General features: G+C 47.7%; 1 protein-coding gene across 3 annotated transcripts in view; it reads right to left on the bottom strand.

Annotated features, from left to right (window-relative positions):
- Nucleotides 1–20,196, bottom strand: part of MAD1L1 (mitotic arrest deficient 1 like 1) — a 345,798-nt gene that overhangs the window by 289,863 nt on the left and 35,739 nt on the right. Inside the window, exon 1 of one of the 3 annotated variants that reach the window (XM_072753319.1) lies at nt 11,508–11,600. The exons of the other annotated variants lie outside the window; for them this stretch is intronic. The gene's annotated coding sequence lies outside the window, so the exon portion shown is untranslated. Of the gene's footprint in view, nt 1–11,507; nt 11,601–20,196 lie in introns of those variants that run through there. 3 annotated transcript variants of the gene reach the window in all.

Genomic DNA, 20,196 nt, shown 5'->3' with positions numbered 1-20,196 from the left:
GACATAGGGAACCACACGTGTTCCCTAAAGACATGCTTTTCCATGTATAATATATTCCAAATGTTTACAAAATCAAGAGCCAGTGTCCCAAGTACCCGCCATGTTGCAGGCACATTTCAAAGACAGATGACAATGAGACAAGTCCGTCAAGTGACAGAATCAGAGTCCATACAGCCACCCCGAGAGTGGTGGGAGGAAAGGAAGGGACGTGGGGTTGGGGGGAACCAGGTGCCCTGCCGGGTAAGACCGTGCCCCCGAGGGAGGCCAGGACCCGCTGTGACAGGCCATGGCTGGCCAGCAGCACGTGTGCCCATGGGTCCCTCCATGAGAACAAGCCCGTGACTGGAATTCCAGCAACTGCAGCTCGATCTGTCCTCAGTGAGGCCTGTGGCAGGAGACCTCTAGTGGCTTGGGGTCAAGTGGACCCTCCTTAAGTGACTTGGGCACAACTACAGACTCCACCATGTGGGGATGGTTCAAAGGGACAGCCACAAGGCAGGCGAGCTCCCAGCCACAGTCAGGGCCGGCTGGCTGCACCAGGCAAGGCACCAGATGCTGCTGCCCACTGACCAGCATCCCGGCTTAACCGCTTCAGGGAATGAGGCATACAAGTCCCCAGACACATGTAAATAAAATGAAGAAATTTCAAACTTACAGTCGCTGCCTTCAAATTCCTTCCCCCAGCTCAGGCAGGATTAAAAGGACTTCAAAGCAACCCAGGTCCCAATTAAGCCAGTGTGACCACCCCAGGGATGCTGGAATATTCCTCTGACTAACAAGAGGCGCTCTTTGAACTGTCTGAGCTAAAAAAAGCTCTCAGAACCTTTCAAACAAATGCCACTATTTTCTCTCCCTGTTCCCTCAGTCTTTGGAAAAGTTGATCTTTTGAACGCTTTAAACATTCAAAAAGGCAGCTACCTAATGGCCCCAAAAACCACTTTAGCCAGGAGCTTGAACAGGGGTAGCAAGGGGGGACTCAGGCATAGCTGGACACAGGAGGGTACATCCATCCCATAAGCAAGCACCATGGGCAGTTTCGCAGGCCAGGAGGATGGCCGTCATCTTGCATACCCGAGTAGTGCGCTTTGTGGAGCAATCCTCCCGACACCAGGAAGGCCAGGGGTGGTGAGAGGTTGGGCTGGAGTCAGGGGAGGAATCGCAGCTCAAACAATCAGGTGTGCTGCCACAGGCAGAGCACCCCAGCCCCATAAGAGGGTAGATGAAGGAGGTGCAGTGGACGTGTGAGCCAAGGAGACATCATGCCCATCTCCCCCTAGTCCATACATGCCATGACTCAGACATACGAGACCACTGCTTCTGACTATCTACTCCTGTCTGTGACCCCTCCTGTTCAAGAATTAGAAAAACCCGGGGCAGCCCCGGTAGCTTAGCGGTTTAGCACCGCCTTCGGCCCAGGGTGTGATCCTGGAGACCCAGGATCAAGTCCCATGTCAGGCTCCCTACATGGAGCCTGCGTCTCCCTCTGCCTGTGTCTCTGCCTCTCTCTCTAACTGTATCTTTCATGAATAAATAAAATCTTAAAAAAAAAAAACAAAAAAAAAGAATTAGAAAACCCCAAACGATAAATACAGAACCCCAGCCCCATCCTGGCCCACCCAGCCTGCATGCAAAGATTTCTTTCAGCAGAGAAGGGGTGGATAGCAGAGCAAAGAACAGAAAGTTAAAGATGAAGTCAACTGCTTTCTAGGAGACACCCAAAGGCAAGCAGGAACAAAGGATGCTCCAAATCGAGAGCCAACACCAGGAAGATGCTCTCCAAACCTGCTGAGCAACACAGGAGGAAAGGTCTGCTAACTGTGAAGGAGCAGCAGCCATGCTGGAGGCCCAAGTGGTGGCCCCAAGAGGGATCCCTGCTGGCTGTGTGACCCTGGGCAGGTTACTTTACCTTTCTGAACATAGGTCTATCCATCTTCAGGTAAGGAAGGGACCAAGGGCACAGGACCTCTTGTCCTGATCTAGGATTCTGTTTCCAGAAATAAAAGTGGCCTAAAGATCTACCTGCTATGATAAGAGGAACAATGTGGAGAATAAGCCCAGTGAGGCCAGGCCCCCAGACTGAGGGTGCATGTGAGTCCAGGGTCGAGTCCAGGGTCCCTGAGACAGAAGCACAGGGGAGCTCCAGGAGAGTCAGGACAGATGTGTCCTAAGGGCCCAGGGGCCAGGCGTGTGGCTCCAAAGCCATGCTTGAGACTGGGTTTTATTCCCAGTATGATCATAAGCCATGGGAGGACCAGAGCAGAAGCAGCACAGGGTCCTATGTATCAATTTGTCTTAAAGAGAGATGGGTACCAAATGTCTATCCTGGTGTTTATAACAAGAATCAAAAATGACCCAAATCTCCCAACAGTAGGGAAATGATGCCAGTGCCGCACAGGACAGTACCAGGTGGTCATCACTCCAGCGCCACAGAGGGAGTGCTTTCAGGAAGGTGCACAAGGACACAAGACATCAGATGAAGGCTGCAACCCACACATGTGCGCCCACCATAAGTCTGTATAACGACATTGAAAACCTAAGAAAGTGAACAGAAAGGACCCCCTGAGAGCAGTTACCACCCAGTGCTGGGACCGTGAAAGAACTGGTTTCTATTTATACTGCTTTGTAAAGGACGGCCCTCCTTACAATTAAGAATAAAGTTCTACAGCCACCTCGTTCTACTCTATTGTCAAGAAAAACAAATATTTATGAACATGAATTGTTATTTATCTGGGACAATGTCTTCTCCCTACTGATAATGCCAGGAGCACGTAGGCATTATCGCCTACAGGAGATATGCACATGGACGTCCCCACTGCAGGAAAGCACCTGCACTCACAGCAGCCCACTTTGGGCTCGGCACTGTGACCCACAACAGGACCAACCATCACAGCACAAGAACATGGAGCAATAAGCAGCTGGTGTGGGAGCCATATTGGAGAGCAGGTAAGAGTTTGGGGTGCAGAGGGGCTCCTGGAAGGCTCTGTGGGAAGACAGGTCTCAGAGAAAGCCTAAATGATAACGCGTCCTCCAAGAAAAGAGGGCATGTGGTGCTGGCACTCAGGTCACACTGACTCTGAGCGTAGGCTGGGGAGCTCTAGCCAGGACTCCCTGACCTTATGGGATCCAGCTGCCACCAGAAGCAGCTCACTCCAGCCACATGAAGCCACATAGGGAAACCCATGCCAGCCTCCTGGATGTCAAAAAGGTATCTCTGGGTGAACAAAGTCAGCCTGGATGTCCCATCCCCAAGTAGCATCTGGGGGACTGCAGCCACCAGTTGCCCTGACCACCTACAGAATCATGCAGGGGCAACTGCTGGTGCCTAGGACAGCATGGAAAGGGCCATAGAGGCAGAGTCCATGGCTAAGGGGCACCTGTCAGCCCCACAAAGAAACATGTGGTCACAACACCAACGCTTGGTCACAAGACCAACAGGCAGAGTTAGTGCTCAGAGACTCCATGAGAGTGAGCCCTTGGGAGGCTGCAGCAAAGAAGGTTCTAGAAGAGACAAGAATGGAGACAAGAGCTGCTGATGAGGATTTTAAACATGTGACCGCAGTGAGCATGGGACAGGACTGGTGAGACCAGGGAAGTGCTCTGGAGACAGATGGGGAGCAGGGAGACACGGATGACAAGAACTGGGGTCCAGGTTGGGCACAGAGTAGACAGGGTGTCATTCGCAAACGAATGGGAATAGGGAACATGGCCAGGCACTCAGTACAGACAGGCAGGCTGGCTGCCCCAGGGTAGTCCCCTCGCAACAATCCCAAGGCCTCAGCTGGAACAGGTACCTTGCCGACCCAGGCCAAGACTAAGCACCGGCTCTGAAGGGCGGCTATAGTCAGAGGCTGCATCTGAGGGCTGGGCCAGAAAAGAAGGGGAGAATTCTGACAATAAGCTTGACAACCCAACAGTAAACTGAGGGGCAGCAGTGGCACACAGCACCAAGCAGACCAACCCTCCTAGATCACTACCCCACCATATAGGTCCCAGCAGAGTGACAAGGGCCAAACGGTCACCTGAGGTCATAGCCCCAGGACTGGCACCAGGCTGGAAGGACAGTCTGTGTGCGGTGGAACCAGAACTAGAGTGCGTACAAAGGCACCATGTGCACACACATGTACCTCCACAGATACTACAATGTTGCACCCAGAGCACCTGGTGACAGGTTTAATCCACTCTGGGCCACAGAAACCACCTGAGGAGAACAGCAGAGGATCCACTGCTGGGTCACTTCTCTGGGTCTCTAGGAAGAGTCCCTCCCATAGCCCAGGCACCCCTGCCAACAGCCAGCCCATGGAAGAGGCTACAAACCGCAGAGACACTAGGAGAGACCACGTGTGTGATGAACAGGATGTGTGACCATGAACCTTCAGCAGGCAGGTTCCTGTGGCAGCGCCCTTTACAAACCAGTCTTTTTCCAACCAACAACACCACAAGAAGCGAACTAAAATCACACTGACTGACTTGGGCAGGTGCTGGGCCGGGCAGGTCTATGGCCAAGCAGCCACGTTTGGATCTGGCTATAGCCGCTTACTGGCCCTGTGTCCTCAAGAACATCAACCCCTCCTCACCTTCATGCCCTCGTCCATAAAAGGGGCTTGACAACAGCCATCACCTCAAAGGTAGACAGGGTCCCATGGGCAGACGCCTGAACCAGCAACAGTGCCCAGGGAAGGCTCACACTAGCTCCCCATTGTCAGAGCTCTGCAGGCCTTCCTCCCTCCCAGCCCTCTGCCAGACAGCATGAGGGGCACAGGGGACAAACATGACTTGCCACTGCAGAACAACGTCTGAACTGCAGAAATGGGCCCTGAGTCTGCAAAGCGTGGGGCCTGTCAGTGGGAAGATCCCACCTCAGGCCTGAGGCCCTGGGTTCCCTGAGAATACCCATGCTTCTGCAGGGAAAGTATTTCACTGGGAAAAGGGATAAGCACAGCATGCATCGTGCTTCCCCAAGGAGAAAGTGAGACCACACAGACCCTCGTGGGCAGGGGGCTGCAGCTCCCTTGTCAGGGGTGGGCAGCTCCACAGGACAAATGAAGGAGTGAGCAGGACTAACAACCCAGGGACAGAAGGCCCATTGGCAGGCCCACATTCCTCTCAGCCCTGCTGTCCCCTGGGCAGGCTATGGATGAGGCCACCCTGTATATGCTAGTCTGCATGCATGGAGGGCCTTGGGCCACAGACACAGCACCCACCAGCGTGCCAGGTCATTTTCAGAGGAACTTCTTCTCTCGTTTATTAAGTACGTTTACAGAATACAAAGTGTGAATAGTCAAACTGGAGGATTTGTTATGAAAATCAGCAAGCCTTTGCCCCTTCCACTTGTCCACTTGGTCTCCTGCAGCAAACACTCTGAATTATATGAGCCAGTATATTCTCCAGACAACATGCTTATATCACTACCTTGATGGATTTCATTTGGGGCATTACCCACGGTTTCCCATGATGGAGCATGACAATCCAGCTTCCACATGTATGTGCACACACAAATACAAAAACACACTTGCACATGCATCAGGCATGCACTCCCTCTCTCCCTCCCCAGATACCAGCAAGGACTCCCAGGCCCTGCCTCATCATCAACAGGCAGTAGTGACACCAAACCACAGGTAGACGCTCATTCATACCACTATCTTCCCCCTTCTCACGCTGCTTTGTGTTTCCCCTCACTCACTCAGTTTTCAGGGTACTTACTTCTAATCCCATCCTGAGTTCTCTGAACCCACACACCCTCCCCAGGCATCCAGATGCAGGCAGCTGCCCATCAACCCCTCGAGAACCTTTCCTTCCCTGTGCAGGCTCCCATACCTCTGGCTCCAACCACCAGTGTCCCTGGGCCCCATGCCCAAATCCTCACTTTCTCCTTGTTTTCTCAAGAACGCATCCTCCAACAGTTTTCTGGAAAGGGATGTGACAGGATACGGATTTTGAAAGTCTGCAAATCCCAAAATACCTTCAGTCTGCCCCCGCACTGGACTCAGTTTGACTGGGAATAGAATTCCAGGAGGAAAACTATTTTCCTGCCAAGTCCAGAACACACGCGCTCTGCTAGGCTCCAATGTCGCTGTTAGTTAGGAGCCTGAAGCCATTCCGATCCCTGATTTGTAGGTAACGTACTTCCATCCTATGGAACACTGTGGCGATGGCCCCTTGCCAAGCACCCCTTGCCTCTGAATATCGTCCACACACATGGCCCTCTGCGTGCTTTTCTCGCCTGCTCCTATTGTTCCTTTCCAATCCTTAGAGTGATTTTTTTCACACCCACTCTCACAGCTGCCATTCCCCAGAACTGCTCTTGTTCACTGCATGTTCTTCTGACAGAGTCTTTCCTCCTTCCGGGTTAAAGTTTCCACGCTCCTCAGAGAATGTTTGTGAGGAGCCTTCTCCTTCTGTGGTCTGCATTTCCTCCCAGTTGCTTCAAACCACATGCTGTCCTAGTCTCCATCTTTCAGGCTGGAGACTCTACTCAGATGCCGTGCACTCTGGGGGAGGAGCTGGGATGCATGGGCTCAGGGGCCCTCCTGCTTTGGGGACCTGGGGGCACCAAGGCCAGCTGCCTTGGCCCCAATTCTGCCCAAGTGCACTGGGTCCTGCTCACTAGGAGGCACCCCACCCTCGAAAATAGGCCTGGTTGAACATCCACCACATAAACACACTTCATGTGCTGCGCTGAGGGTGGGCAGCCAACCCCACTGCCTTGATGAAGAGGATAGAGGCTCTGCCGGCCTCAAAAGACCCATCCAAGGCCCCTCCTTCTCTACCTCCACCACTGCCACTCCAGATGTACAGATGCCGTGCTTTCTGGAAAGGCAAGAGGCATACATCCAGATGGCTTGGCCTCTATTGCTGCCTGCTGGCATTCTGTTCTCAGGTAGGCTGTGTCCACCAACAACTCTGCCAACACCTCGTCCAGCCTCCCAACAATGCTGTCACTTCCTTTTACCTTGTCCCTATTCTTGGGAACTCTGCCTTTCACAGTCTTTGCTGCTATTGTGTCGGGCCTCAGAAGGAAACAAGCAGATACGTCAATCTACCTTCTCTTGCACTGTTGTGCTCTCCACACTCCAGAATGTGCAGCTGCCACTCGGCCGTGCTCCCAGGCTGGTATAATGGCAGCTCAGGTAAGATGCATAGGGAGCCCACAGAGCTCAGGGGTGCTGCCCACAAAGAGCGGTCAGCCCTGGCTGTGCCCATGGTCACCTGAAAGCACGCAAAATAAACCCAAACAAGGAAAAATAGAGGATATAAAGGGGGAAATAGATGAAATAGAAAAAAATACCATACAATCAACAGAATCAAAACTAGTTATTTAAAAAGGCTAATAAAGTTGATAGACATCTAGAGATGCTGAGGAAGAAAAAAAAGGAGAAGGGACAAAAACCAACATCGAGAAGGAAGAACAAGTGTCATCACTACAGATCCCACATATACCATGATAATCAAACTACAATTATACTCTCTAACTCCATCTGTGCTGTCATAACACACAAGCTTTCCTCCTTCCTTGTGGCTGAAGAACATGCCATTGTACATACCCCACACCTTCTGCCTGCATTCAGTGTCGGCGGGAACTGCAGCAGCTTCCACAATCTGGCTGCAACAAACACAGGTAGCATGTACATTTTCCAGTCAGTGCTTTACTTTTCCTTGGGTAAACACCCAGGACTCGAGTAAAAGACTCTTACATACAGAGAACTGACAGCGGCCACAGAGGAGGGGGTGGAGAGGTGGGGGGAACAGGTCACAGGGACTGAGAGCGCACAGGTCATTATGAACACATGGATGTATGCAATCCCTGAATCACTACTGACACATCAAAATCACCTAACTCTATGTCCGCTACACTGGGATACTGAGAAGTAAATACGTGCACACATACCTCTAAGAAGCCACAAGTCTGAGGACAGAAATGACACTCCTGAGACAGCTGCCTCTGGTTGGAAGGACTGGACGTCTGGTTACTTCCTAGGCAGCAGCTCCTCACTCCTCACTCCAGATGTGAAGGGGCCCCCTCATGGTCTTTGGTATCCCAGGAAATCCTTTCTCTCCTTTAAACTTTCTATATTTAGAAAATTAGCATCTATTTAAAAAATACACAAATCTATAACTAAAGTCATACTTAACAGTGAAATATTGAGTGTTTTCCCCGAAGACTGTAAACAAAAGTGAGTTATCACCACTACTGTTCAGAAGGTACTGGAAGCCCTCGCCAGTTAACAATCCAAGGGAAGAAATAAAAGGAGATCAAAAGGAAGAAATGAACTGTGTGTTTATTTGTACACAGCACTATTATTCACACAGGAAATCCTATAGAATCTAAAAAAAAATTCACCAGGACTAAGAGGAGATTTAGCTGAGTGCAAGATACAAAGTCAATGTACAAAAAAAGTATATTATGTCTCTTACATACTAACTAGCAGCAAATACTAGAAAGTGAAATCTTTAAAAGTTTTACTCAAAATAGCACCAAACTATAAAAATATTGAGGATTCCATTTGTCCAAAGGTATGTAAGGCCTCCAGAAAGAAAGGCCTCCAGAAAGAAACACCCTGGAAATAACTGTTCAGTGAGTTTTGTGGCAAGAATTGTCAAACCAGAAGAGAAGAGCTTCCCAGAATTCTTCATTGTGAATCTGTATTAAGTCCAATGTTATGGAGAAGGACTCTGGAAACCATGTGCTTCCATGGAAGCCTGAGGAGATCTGTCAGTGCCCCCGTGTCCCATAAAGTTCTCCCCTCAGGAGAAACACTCATCACAAATCCCCTTTGAAATGTGCCGAGTCCTTGGTGTCAGAGTCCCACAGACACTGTGCCTCGTGCTGGGCAGTGACGAGGCAGCGCTAAGTGCCCCACAGTCAGCTGTGATGGGAGCTGCTCAGGAGCCACAGCAGTGCCTCTTCTCCACAAGTCCAGCACCTTCCAGGCCCATGGCTCCCAGGCTTGCCCGTGGAGTTTCACAAAAATAAAGACAGCAGAGCTCCATTCCAGGCTTATAAAATCTCTTCACTGTGTAGTCTTTGGTACATTCCCAGAATATTCTGTCTCAGAATTATTATTTGTTACACCTCAAGGGGGTTTTCTCTCTGTAACAATCATGTTCACTCATTTTGATGAGTCAGCTGTTAATACCCACTGACTTCTCTGCAAATAGGATTAACCATTATCCTTACAGAGATCTTGTCTCATTTTTTAACACTGCCTTTCCATCTCTGCCACAGAAACAATCCAATGTCCTCCTCTGCTACATTATTCTTACTTATAATAACCGCATCAGATGTTTCACATTTGAGAATTACCAGCAGTAAGTAAGACAGAGCCATGAAACCTGTCCTCCGCGGGCAGTCTGTCTCCCTCTGAGACATGCCTGGAAGCTATCTGCGCACCCCAGATCAGAGCTCGTGTCTCCCCCAGAGAAGGACAGTCTCCAGCTCACAGAGAAGTACTGAGCCAATTCTTGGCTCCTGAGGGCACAGACACAGGGTACAGGCCTCTGAAGTGACACCTTCAGATACATCAGTAAACTGAGTCAGGATTTCCTCATTTTCAGTCAAGAGCAAATGATTTCAGACTTCAGCTAGCCCCAAATGTCACAGGGTAAGAATTAATTACACAGAACTAATGAACTAAAGAGGGACATTTAATCGAGGTTATTTGCGGATGTTGGTTCAAAGTTCTACTTTCTCAGTACTTAAGGATGATACTCCCTTCATAAGCTCTCTAACCTACAGCAATTTAGTGAACATGGCTTTGATCAGAAATGAAATTTGCAAATGGTATCTGACCCTCCTGACCTCCCAGAATTCAGAAATTCTTACTGAGTCTTCTTACTTTTCATGGCAATAGGGATATTTGTGTAGGTTCTACAAGAACCTCTCTGCTTTTTTAAGAGCCCAGAACTGGACCACCAAACCACCAATGCCCTGCCTACAGAATCTCTATCTGAGAACAAAGCTCAGACGACAAGGGTGGTAAACCACTCGTAAGGGTCAAAGGACGACTGTACCTTGACAGGCAATGCCAACAAGCACCAGGAACACACCTCAGTCCCTGGCTTACAGGTTGTAAGGCCACTCCCAAGAATGCCAGGAGATGAAGGATATCTGGAGGACCTTGAGAAGAGAGGAGTCCACTCAAATTAATAGGTAGGGCAGGTGAAACCTAGTGGAGGAATATACTAGGCTCGGGTTCCCAACCTACAGAGAGCAAATAGTCTGTAAACGTCCAATCTGATATTTCTTATCTAAGTTTCTGCAGAACTTAACTGTGTGCCTGGCTATAAGCACATGGCCCTAGGGCTTCACAAAGCCAGAGAGAAGGCCTCTGTGTTATACTAATACTCTGAGTATAACCCACATCAACTATCAGGTTGAACGTAGCTACTGACACCAGCCTAAAACAATCAGCTTTCTTTGAGACTGCTATCATTGCAAAGAAGGAGGCAAAGTGAAAATCTTCAATGAGAAAAGGGAAAAAGGGAACTTGGTATCCGGTCTCCCTATCCCTCAAGGCTCATTCTCACTCCTGTCATCTTTGAGCTATGGTACACACTGCTATGTGGAAGAAAACAATAACGCAAATACCACCCACAGAAATATGCCTTCTATCCTGTGAACACATGGCTTACTACCCTGTGGACACTAACAGTTTCCTAGGGCTGCCTTCCTTGTGCAAAGTAATCCCTGTTTACCATCACTGCAGCTTCAAAACACAAAAACAGCAACAGGAACCGTGTGCACCTTGAGAGCAGGGGACACAGACCAGCATGCTCACGCACTGTTAACCTCCACTGCCCAGCTCCCAGCACTTATCTGCTCCTCTTGAATAAGCACTGGGACAATATGAACTCAAATTTGTTTTCCAAATTTGCTGTAATGAGATCCCCCATTGAAAATAAATCGATGGTACTTGAAATTCTCCTTTGGACCAGTATTGAGACCTTACTAGTTCCTCCATTAATTAATACTTGACACCTCCAGATGAATAAATACAACCTACAAGGTCCCTCTGTTTAAAATTACAAAACACTGCTACAAAAAATGAAGTGAATGGAGAGATACATCATGAACCGGAAGGATCAATGTTGTTAGATGTCAATTCTTTTCAAATGATCCATAAGCTCACACAAACTCAATAAAAAAAAAAAATCACAACAGGGTTTTGAGCAGATGCTGATGATCTACTTCTAAAATGTACACTGAAAAGCAAGAAAAACTTTAACAGCCAACAATCTTAAGAAAGGAAACAAGGCGCCTGGGTGGCACAGTTGAATGAGCCTCCAACTCTTGATCTCAGCTCAGATCCTGATCTCAGAGGTCATGAGTTCAGGCACGACAACAGGCTCCATGCTGGGCATGGAGTACACTAGAATGAATGGATGAATGAATGAATGAAAGAAAAGAAAGAGAGAGAGAAAGAGAGAGAGAGAGAGAAAGAGAGAAAAGAAAGACAGACAGACAGACAGACAAATGTGGGAGATCTGCACTACTCCCCTTCCAGACTTACACAGACCCCCAGTGATCGAGAACGGGTCCTGGACACAGACTATCACATGCACACCACCTTTATCTATTCACAGGAACAGTGCGGGGAAAGAGTGACTTGTTCAAACCCAGTGTTCAACTTGGTCAAAGTCTGGGTTAAAACACAGAACCTTGGCTCTAGCCTCAGGCCACACACAAGACAGATCACACAGCCACACATAAATGATTAAACAGAAAGCTTCTAAAAGAAAACACACGAAAATTAATTTTCAGGCACAAAACAGCAGGACACTCTTTAAAGCACAAAATCACTCACCATAAAGGAAAAAAAAAACAATAAATTAGATTTCATCAAAATCAAAAAGCACCCCCAAGTGTACCCTAAGACATCAGAGACATCACAGCTGTGACCAACTGCTACTATTTCCAAATAAGAAGGGCCTGACGAGGCTGTCAGGAGAGTGAGTGACAAGGACAGGAGCTTGTCCATGCAGTACCAACAATGGGAAGGTGATGAGAGAGCAGACAAGACTACGCCTCAGGATGACCATCTCCACAAGACTGTTCAGAGCCAGCATGAGGGGACACCCCGATGTCTGGGACACCACCCCTGGGTTTGCACCTGCCCAATTCAACCCTGGGCCTGAGAGCCACACTTGTGTCTGCCTGTCTGTTAGCATTTCCTGTATACAAACCACACCTCCTGCACAGTTAGGTCCACATCCCCTCCCATGCATGTGCCTTCCGTGCCCCCTCCTTGCAGCATTGAGAGGGCCACTATGCAGCAGAGGTGCAAGCTGTCCTCTCTCTGGTCTCCTTCCTCTCTCTGCTCTCCTTCCTCTGGGCAGGTGGCCACAAAGGACCTGTCTTCCCGCACAGACCCTCCCTTCCAACTGCTCTGATCCATTGCCGGGCTCATCTAAGGCATTTTCCCTTCAGCTACGGTACTTTCCAACTGCAGAATTTCTATTTGGTCCTTTTCTATCATTTCTGGTATGTTAATATTCTCTAGTTCTATTGCTGGTTTTCCTTGTGTTTGAGTTACGATTTCTTTGCGTGTCTTATAATTGTGAGAATGGGACATTTCTTTCTTTCTTTTCTCTTTTTCTTTTTTTTACAGATTTGATTTATTTATTTGAGAGAGAAAGAAAGTGTGAGAGCACAAGCAAGGGGAGCAGAGCATGAGCAGGAGGAGAAGCAGAGGCAGAGGGAGCAGAAGACTCCCCGCTGAGCAGGGAGCAGACGTGGGACTCCATTCCAGGACCCTAGATCATGACCTGAGCTAAAGGCAGACGCTTCACTGACTGAGCCCCTCAAGTGCCCCAGAACAGGACACTTCAAATGCTATCATGCAGCAACTCTAAGCACCTCAGTCCCTATACCACCAAGAGGTTGCTGCTGGCTACTGTGTATTTTGCTGTTTATGTCTTCCGTGACTCTTCTGAACTACTCCTGTCACATACGCACCTTTGTTATGCACAACACTGAAGTGTGCTCAGCTTAGCCACAGGACATACAAATGGACATCAGTAAGCTCATGCTCCACACCCCCGAAGACAGCTACAGTCACAAAGAGGCAGGTACAATGCTGGGTAGGAATTGAAGAAGCTGAAACCCCCACGCACAACCAGTGGGAATGGGAAATGCTATAGCCACTGTGCATGACAATCTGGCAGTTCCAAACAAAGTGAAATAAAGAAATGCACTATGACCCAGCAACTCCATCCTAGGTATTTACCAAAGATGACTAAAGACACACATCCACATAAAAATCTGTACAAGAGGGATCCCTGGGTGGCGCAGCGGTTTGGCGCCTGCCTTTGGCCTAGGGCGCGATCCTGGAGACCCGGGATCGAATCCCACATCGGGCTCCCGGTGCATGGAGCCTGCTTCTCCCTCTGCCTGTGTCTCTGACTCTCTCTCTCTCTCTCTCTCTCTCTCTCTCTGTGTGACTATCATAAATAAATTTTTTAAAAAATCTGTACAAGAATGCTTAGAACACTGCTATTCACAACAGCCCAAACTGGCAACCACCCAAACATCTATCAACTGATGAATGGACAAACAAAATGTGGTACATCCATCCAACAGGGTACCATTTACTCATAAAAAGTCATCAAGAACAGAGTCGTGCTCCAACACAGACAAACTTCACAAAGATGATGCCAAGTGGAAGAAGCCAGATACAAATGCACCATGTGGTCTGACTCCATTCACATGAACTATCTGGAGCAGGCAAATCCATACTGAGAGAAAGCAGACTTGTGGGTGCAGAGGCCAGGGAAAAGAGAATGGGAAGTGGCTACGAAGAGATACAAGATTCCTTCTGAGTGTCGTGAAAATGTTCTGCAATCAGGGGCTACAGTTGCACGATCTTGATAATATTCTGCACAGCACTGAATTAAACTCCTTAATCTAGTCAATTTTATGGAACATGAATTATATTCAACAATTAAATGAAAACCAAGCCATGGGCTAGGCAAAAATATTGGCAAGACATATACAGTCGCCCCATGAGCAGCACAGGATGAGCTGCTTGGGTCCCCTCAAATGCACATTATTTTCAATACCTACAGTAAAATGCTATATGTGAACTTCCTCCTCTTTATGATTTTCTTAATAACATTTTCTTTTTTTCCAGCTCACTTTATCACAAGAATACAGCATACAATATATTTAACATATAAAACATGGTCATCAACTATGTTATCAGTAAGGCAGTCCACAGTTAAGTTTTTGAAGAGTCAAAATTACGTGCGGATTTTTTACTGGGCGAGGGGGGGACATCAGCACCCCCAGCCCCTGTAATGTTTTGAGGGTCAACCCCCACAGACTGTGCTAGGGTGGCTGTTGTGAAAAGGGCACTTTGGTGGAGATGACTTTACCAGAGACAACAGCTGACAGCAGCCACTCATGCCAGGTGTCCGGCACAGGTCTCACCAGTGGGTAAAACACACTTCTCACCTCATAGAAAACCGCCAGAGCACTTGCTGCCAGTGATAATCTAAAGCTTCCAGGTGTAAATTGGGACTTTTAAAAATTTATTATCTGCCACTATGAGCTTTATAAATCCCTTTTTTAAAAGACTTTTCAGCATCTGTTGGTGATTTTTTTTTATAACACATAATAACCATGGTAAGGTTTAAAAGATCTGCATGACTCTGTGAACCAATATTTTTCAAATGACCAAAATGTATGGTGTTCCATAACCATGCGTGGATAACATGTCCACTCAAAGAAGACATATCAATGAGTTTTAGTGCAGAAGTTTGCACAGAACAACAGGTTGAAAAGTCACTGATGGGGCTTCAGGTTCCACAATATGGCGGGCCACTGACATAGCATCACTGCAGAAGAACTCACATTGCTAAGATGACAATACAAACCAAAGTAATCTATAAATTCAGTGTAGTCCCTGTCAAAATTCCCATAATGTTTTTTGCAAAAACAGAAGTCAATCCTAAAACTCTTATGAAATCTCAAGGGACCCAGAATAGCCAAAACAATATTGGGGTGTGGGGGAGATCACAGTGGGAAGGTTCACACTTTCTCATTTGACAGCTTATTACAAAGCCACAAAAATCAAAACAAAGTGGCACTGGCATAAAAAACAGACACACACACTGTGCACCTTTGTGGAATAGAACAGGGAGCCCAGAAATAAACCCTTGCACATATGGGTCAAATGATTCTCAGCACAACTCCCAAGACCATTCAGTGGGGAAAGACAGTCTTTCCAAGAAATGGTGTGGGGACACTGGACATCCACATGAAAGGAAGGATTCTGGACCCTTACTTAAGATCATATACAAAAATAAATCAAAATGGACCAAAGGCCTACATGTAGAAGCTAAAACTATAAGACTTAGAGGGAAACACAGGAGGGATAGCTTGTAGACCCTGGCCTTGGTGATGACTTCTGGGGGATGACATCAAAGCACAGGCAACAAAGGGAAACAGAGAAGTTGGACTCAGCTAAAATTTAACACTTCTGTACGTAGGACTCTAGCAGGAGAGCAGATGGGAGAAAGTACCTGCAGATCACATTACCTGATAAGGTCTAGTAGCTAGATACATAAAGAATCCTCACAACTCAACATCAAGAAAACAAATAACCTGGGCAGCCCGGGTGGCTCAGCGGTTTACCACAGCCTTCAGCCCAGGGTGTGATCCTGGAGACCCGGGATTGAGTCCCACGTCGGGCTCCCTGCATGAAGCCTGCTTGTCTCTCTGCCTGTGTCTCTGTCCCTCTCTCTCTCTCTGTGTCTTTCATGAATAAATAAATAAAATATTAAAAAAAAGAAAACAACCTGAGAAAGAAATGACAAAGGACTGAACAAATATGTCCTCAGAGACACTAAAACAGCCAAGAAGTACATGAAAAGACGCTCACCATCACTGAGCAGTAGGAACTTGGAGATCAAAACCACAATGAGATGCCACTTCACCACCATTAGGGTGCTTACTATCAAAACAAACAAACAAAAAAACTAACAAAAAAGTGAAATAAGTAAAAACAAACAAATACTAGGTGTTAGCAAGAAAGTAGAAAATTGGAACTCTGTGCTCTGCTGGTGGAAATATAAAATGGGGCAGAAACTGAGGGACACAGTATGGTGATCTGTCAAAAAAAAGTAAACAGAGAATTACCATGGGATCCAGCAATCCCACTGCTGCATATAGACCCAAAGAACTGACAGTGGAGTCTGCAAGAGGCATGTATATGCCCATGTTCAAAGCAGCATTATTCACAACAGCCAAAAGGTAGAAGGAGAACCCAAGTGTCCATTGTCAGAGGAACAAACAAGTTGTGGTCTACAAACAATGCATTCTTCTTTAGCCTTAAAAAGGAAGGAGATTCTGGCACCTGCTACCACAGGGGTGAATCACGAAGACAGTAGGCTCAGTAAAATAAGCCAGTGCCAGTGTCCAAAGGACAAACACTGTATGATTATTTCACTTGTTCAAGGTCCCCAGAGTTGTCCAAGCCATGGGGACAGAGAGGAGACAGTGGTGCCATGAACTGGGGGAGGGAAAGAAGGGTAAAGGTTTGATGAGGACAGAGTTCTGGGTTTGGGAAGTTGAGGAAGTCCTGGAGACAGTGGTGATGGCTGCACAACAATGTGAATGCCAGAAAACTGTAGGCTTTAAAATGGTTAAAACGGTACATTTTATGTTATGCGTATTTTACCACAATAAAAAAAAATATGAAAAACTATAACTTGTCTGGGAATTGTACCAAAGAATACCCACAACTCTCTGAAAACACTGTTAAATTATGTTCCCCCTGGCTGTAGGGAAACAGGTGCTTGCACACCCAGGTGGCAGGATGTACACTCCTGCAGCCCCAGCTGAGGCCTGCACAATAGCTAACAGAAGCATATGTACACATAACAAACGTATATGATTACATTAATTGTAAAGTATATAGAATCTTAATCACAAAATCCTACAAAGTTAGAATATAAAAACATCAAGAATGCAACTGTATATCACATATATGATATACACATTCTTTCCCCCAGCAATCCCAATCTAATAGTTTACCCCAAAGAAATACCACCAACAATATAGAAGTGCACATACACAAAGCTACTCACTACAGCATAGAAATTTATCAGAAACTACCTAAATATCTAAGAACAGAAGACTCACTGGATGATGCCCAGAGACAAAGGAGTATTAGGTCACCAAAAAGAAGGATGAATACTGATATAAATTGATCATGCAGTGACTTTCAAGAGATATCATTATGTAAAACAAAGTGTCAAAGAGTATATACAGCACCCTATCTTTTATGTGACAGAAGAAAAGAAGATATACATATTCCTATTCATTACGAACAGTAACACAGGAAGGATACACCAGGAAAACTAAATAAAACACGTTACCTCTAAGGGAAGGGAAGATTCAAACAGAATGGGGACAGGATGGAAAACATTTGTTTGGATTTGCCTCTGTGTCGTTTTAACAGTCTAAAACATACTCATGTTCCATACATTCAAAAAATCAAATTAAACAAGAATGGGAATGAAAAAAACAGCTATAGATAAAAAGTAAATTGAGAAAGTGGCCCTTACTGTGACTGCAAGTGAATATAATAACCACTTGAGAGTAAAAATGAGGGAAGAGAAGGAAGGAAAAGAAGGGAGGGAGGAACAGGAGAAGAAGGGGGAAGAAGGGGGAGGAGAGAGAGGGCGGAGGAGGGGAAGGGGATGGGGAGAAGAGGGGCAGAGGGAGAGAAGAGGAGGGGGAAGGACAGGGAGGGGAGAAGAGTGAGAGGTAAAAGGAAGGAGAGGGGAGAGGAAAAGGAAGGAGGAGAGAAGAGGGGCAGAAGGGGAGAGAAGGGACAAGGGGGACAGAGGAGAGGGGAGAGGAAAGGAGGGATGAAGGGAGAGAGGAGGGGGACGAGGGGCATGGAGGCAAAGGAGCGGGGAGAGGAAAGGAGGTATGGAGGAGGGGAAGGAGGAGGGACAAGGGGGACAGAGGAGAGGGCAAAAGAAAGAAGGGGTAAAAGGGAGAGAAGAGGGGATGGGGAGGAAGGGGAGGAAAGATATGCAGGCAGAGGGAGGAGAGGAAAGGAGGGGTGCAAGGGAGAGAGGAGGGGGGAGGGAGAGGAGGGACATGGGGACAGAGGAGGGGGAGGAGGGGGCATGGAGGCAGAGGGAAGGGGGGAGAAGGAGGAGTATGGGGGCAGAGAAGAGGAGAAGATGGGGAGAATATGGGGGGAGAGTAGGGAGGGCATAGGGCAGAGGAGGGGGGAGAAGAAGGAGAGGAAGGGCAGGAGGAGGAGGACAGAAAAGAAGGGCAGCTTGCTCAGGAACAGACTCATGGGAACAGCCCCGCATCTACTGGAGAAACTGTGTGTGTAGTCCCCACGGTCCTGTAAGAATAAGCACAGTGACAACACCAGAGCCCCAGGGCCGTCTGTCTCTGCTGACATGTCATTCCAGAGGAGGCAGCACTGCTCACAGAGACCAGGGCCAGAGGAGAGGCAAGGAACCCACAGCCTTGTCCATCAGGGAACGTCAGGGCAGGGAAACATCTGCACTCTGACTCTGGGGCGCTGGCAGGACTGTTACACATTTGTCAAATGTCACACGATCATACACGGCTTTTTACGCAAATCCTACTTCAATGAACTCACTTTTTAAAAAATGGCAATTGTGTAAAAATGTCTGTAAAAGCATTTTTGTCTGCAAAGGCAGGTGTATATATGGCTGTGTGCCCTGTGGATGGCAGTGATGGTTTCTGGAAGGAAGGGCAAAGGGCAAAGGGCCAGGGGCAAGGGAAGGAGTTTGTGTTACACCAACGTTGCTCCAGATGCTATGGCATCTGTAGAACTTTCTTTGGGGAATACAGCACAAAAAAGTGAGTCACAAACCACAAAAAAACTCATTTTCCAAACTTCAGAATTAACCCATTAAACACTGTAATTCAGAATTTTGGGTTAAAAGATTTGCAAAATTTATCTCTATAAACATGTTAATTTTTCTGTGCTGTCACAACTAAAGTTCTTAAAGATGTTATTTCTTTATTTCAGAGAGAGTAAGAGAGAGCATGAGTAGTGGGGAGGAGCAGAGGGAGAGAGAGAAGCAGACTCCTCACTGAGCTTGGAGTCCAACACAGGTGTGATCCCAGGACCCTGGGATCAAAACCCGAGCCAAAGGCAGATGCTTCACTGACTGAATAATTCCTTTTTGTTTCTAATTTTGCCTATCACATAAACAGATAGTGTTCAGAGATGCCACCTGGCTCCCCATGAAGCCACATCTCAGAATCCATGCTCTGCATACCTCCCTTCTCCAGGATAGACTCAATTCACAGGAAGAAACAAAGCAAAGTGATGGACGGCCCCTCTGTGACCAGGTCACAGAGAATGGCTTCCATCTTGCTAGTGCTGCCACCCTTGCCCTCTGGCTAGTTCTACCAGAGAGGCCAGAGAGGCCAGCTGCCCCGCCATACTACGCTTTGCGGAGAGGCCCAGGTGGCAGGAAAGTGAGCACTGCCTGCACACATGAGAGCAAGGAAGCCAAGCGGCCTCAGTGCAGCCTTGAGATAACCACCACCTCAGGAGAGGCCGGAAACCACAGTACCCCACAAAGCCAGTCCAGATTCGTGATCCACAGGGACTTGAGGTGAGAAATGCTCTTGTTCAAGCTGCTAAGTTCCAGGGCAATCAGTGACCAGTATGCATCTGTCATCTCTAATCTCCTCCAGAACCCAGGCAGGAGGTGCTCTGAGCTCCATCTCACAGGTGGGAACCTCAGTGCAGCAAAGGTGGCGGCTTCATCATGGGCAGGCTGCAATCCACCAATAGGCCTAGAGGTCCAGCTCCCCACGGTCTCTCTCTCCAGGATGGCCTGAAGTGGTTTCCAAGAGGTCAAGTTCAAAAGAGCCCAACAAACTGATCCTCACTGGTACTTATCAGGCTGCACTGCATTCCCCTACAGAAACCCTTGAACTGCTATCCCCCACCAAGACCCAGCCCAAAGCCCCTGGGCTCTACTCCTCCTACAGCTATCTATAAAATGCATACAAGTTCTCCCTCTAGGAGCTAAAGCCAAAAAAGACAAAGAGAAAAAAAAAAAGCTTGGACCGGGCAGTTAGGTCCAGCGTGGGCCCTCCTCTAAGCTCTGCCAACAATCAGGATGCCCTGCTGTTTCACCGGCCCTCAGATGAACAGGTCAAACTCATGGGCACTCCCAAGA

The sequence above is a fragment of the Vulpes vulpes genome, chromosome 3 (genome assembly GCF_048418805.1).
Source record: "Vulpes vulpes isolate BD-2025 chromosome 3, VulVul3, whole genome shotgun sequence".
Taxonomy (NCBI): domain Eukaryota; kingdom Metazoa; phylum Chordata; class Mammalia; order Carnivora; family Canidae; genus Vulpes; species Vulpes vulpes.
Note: the sequence above shows the minus strand (reverse complement) of the source record. Positions and strands in the feature narration are given on the sequence as shown.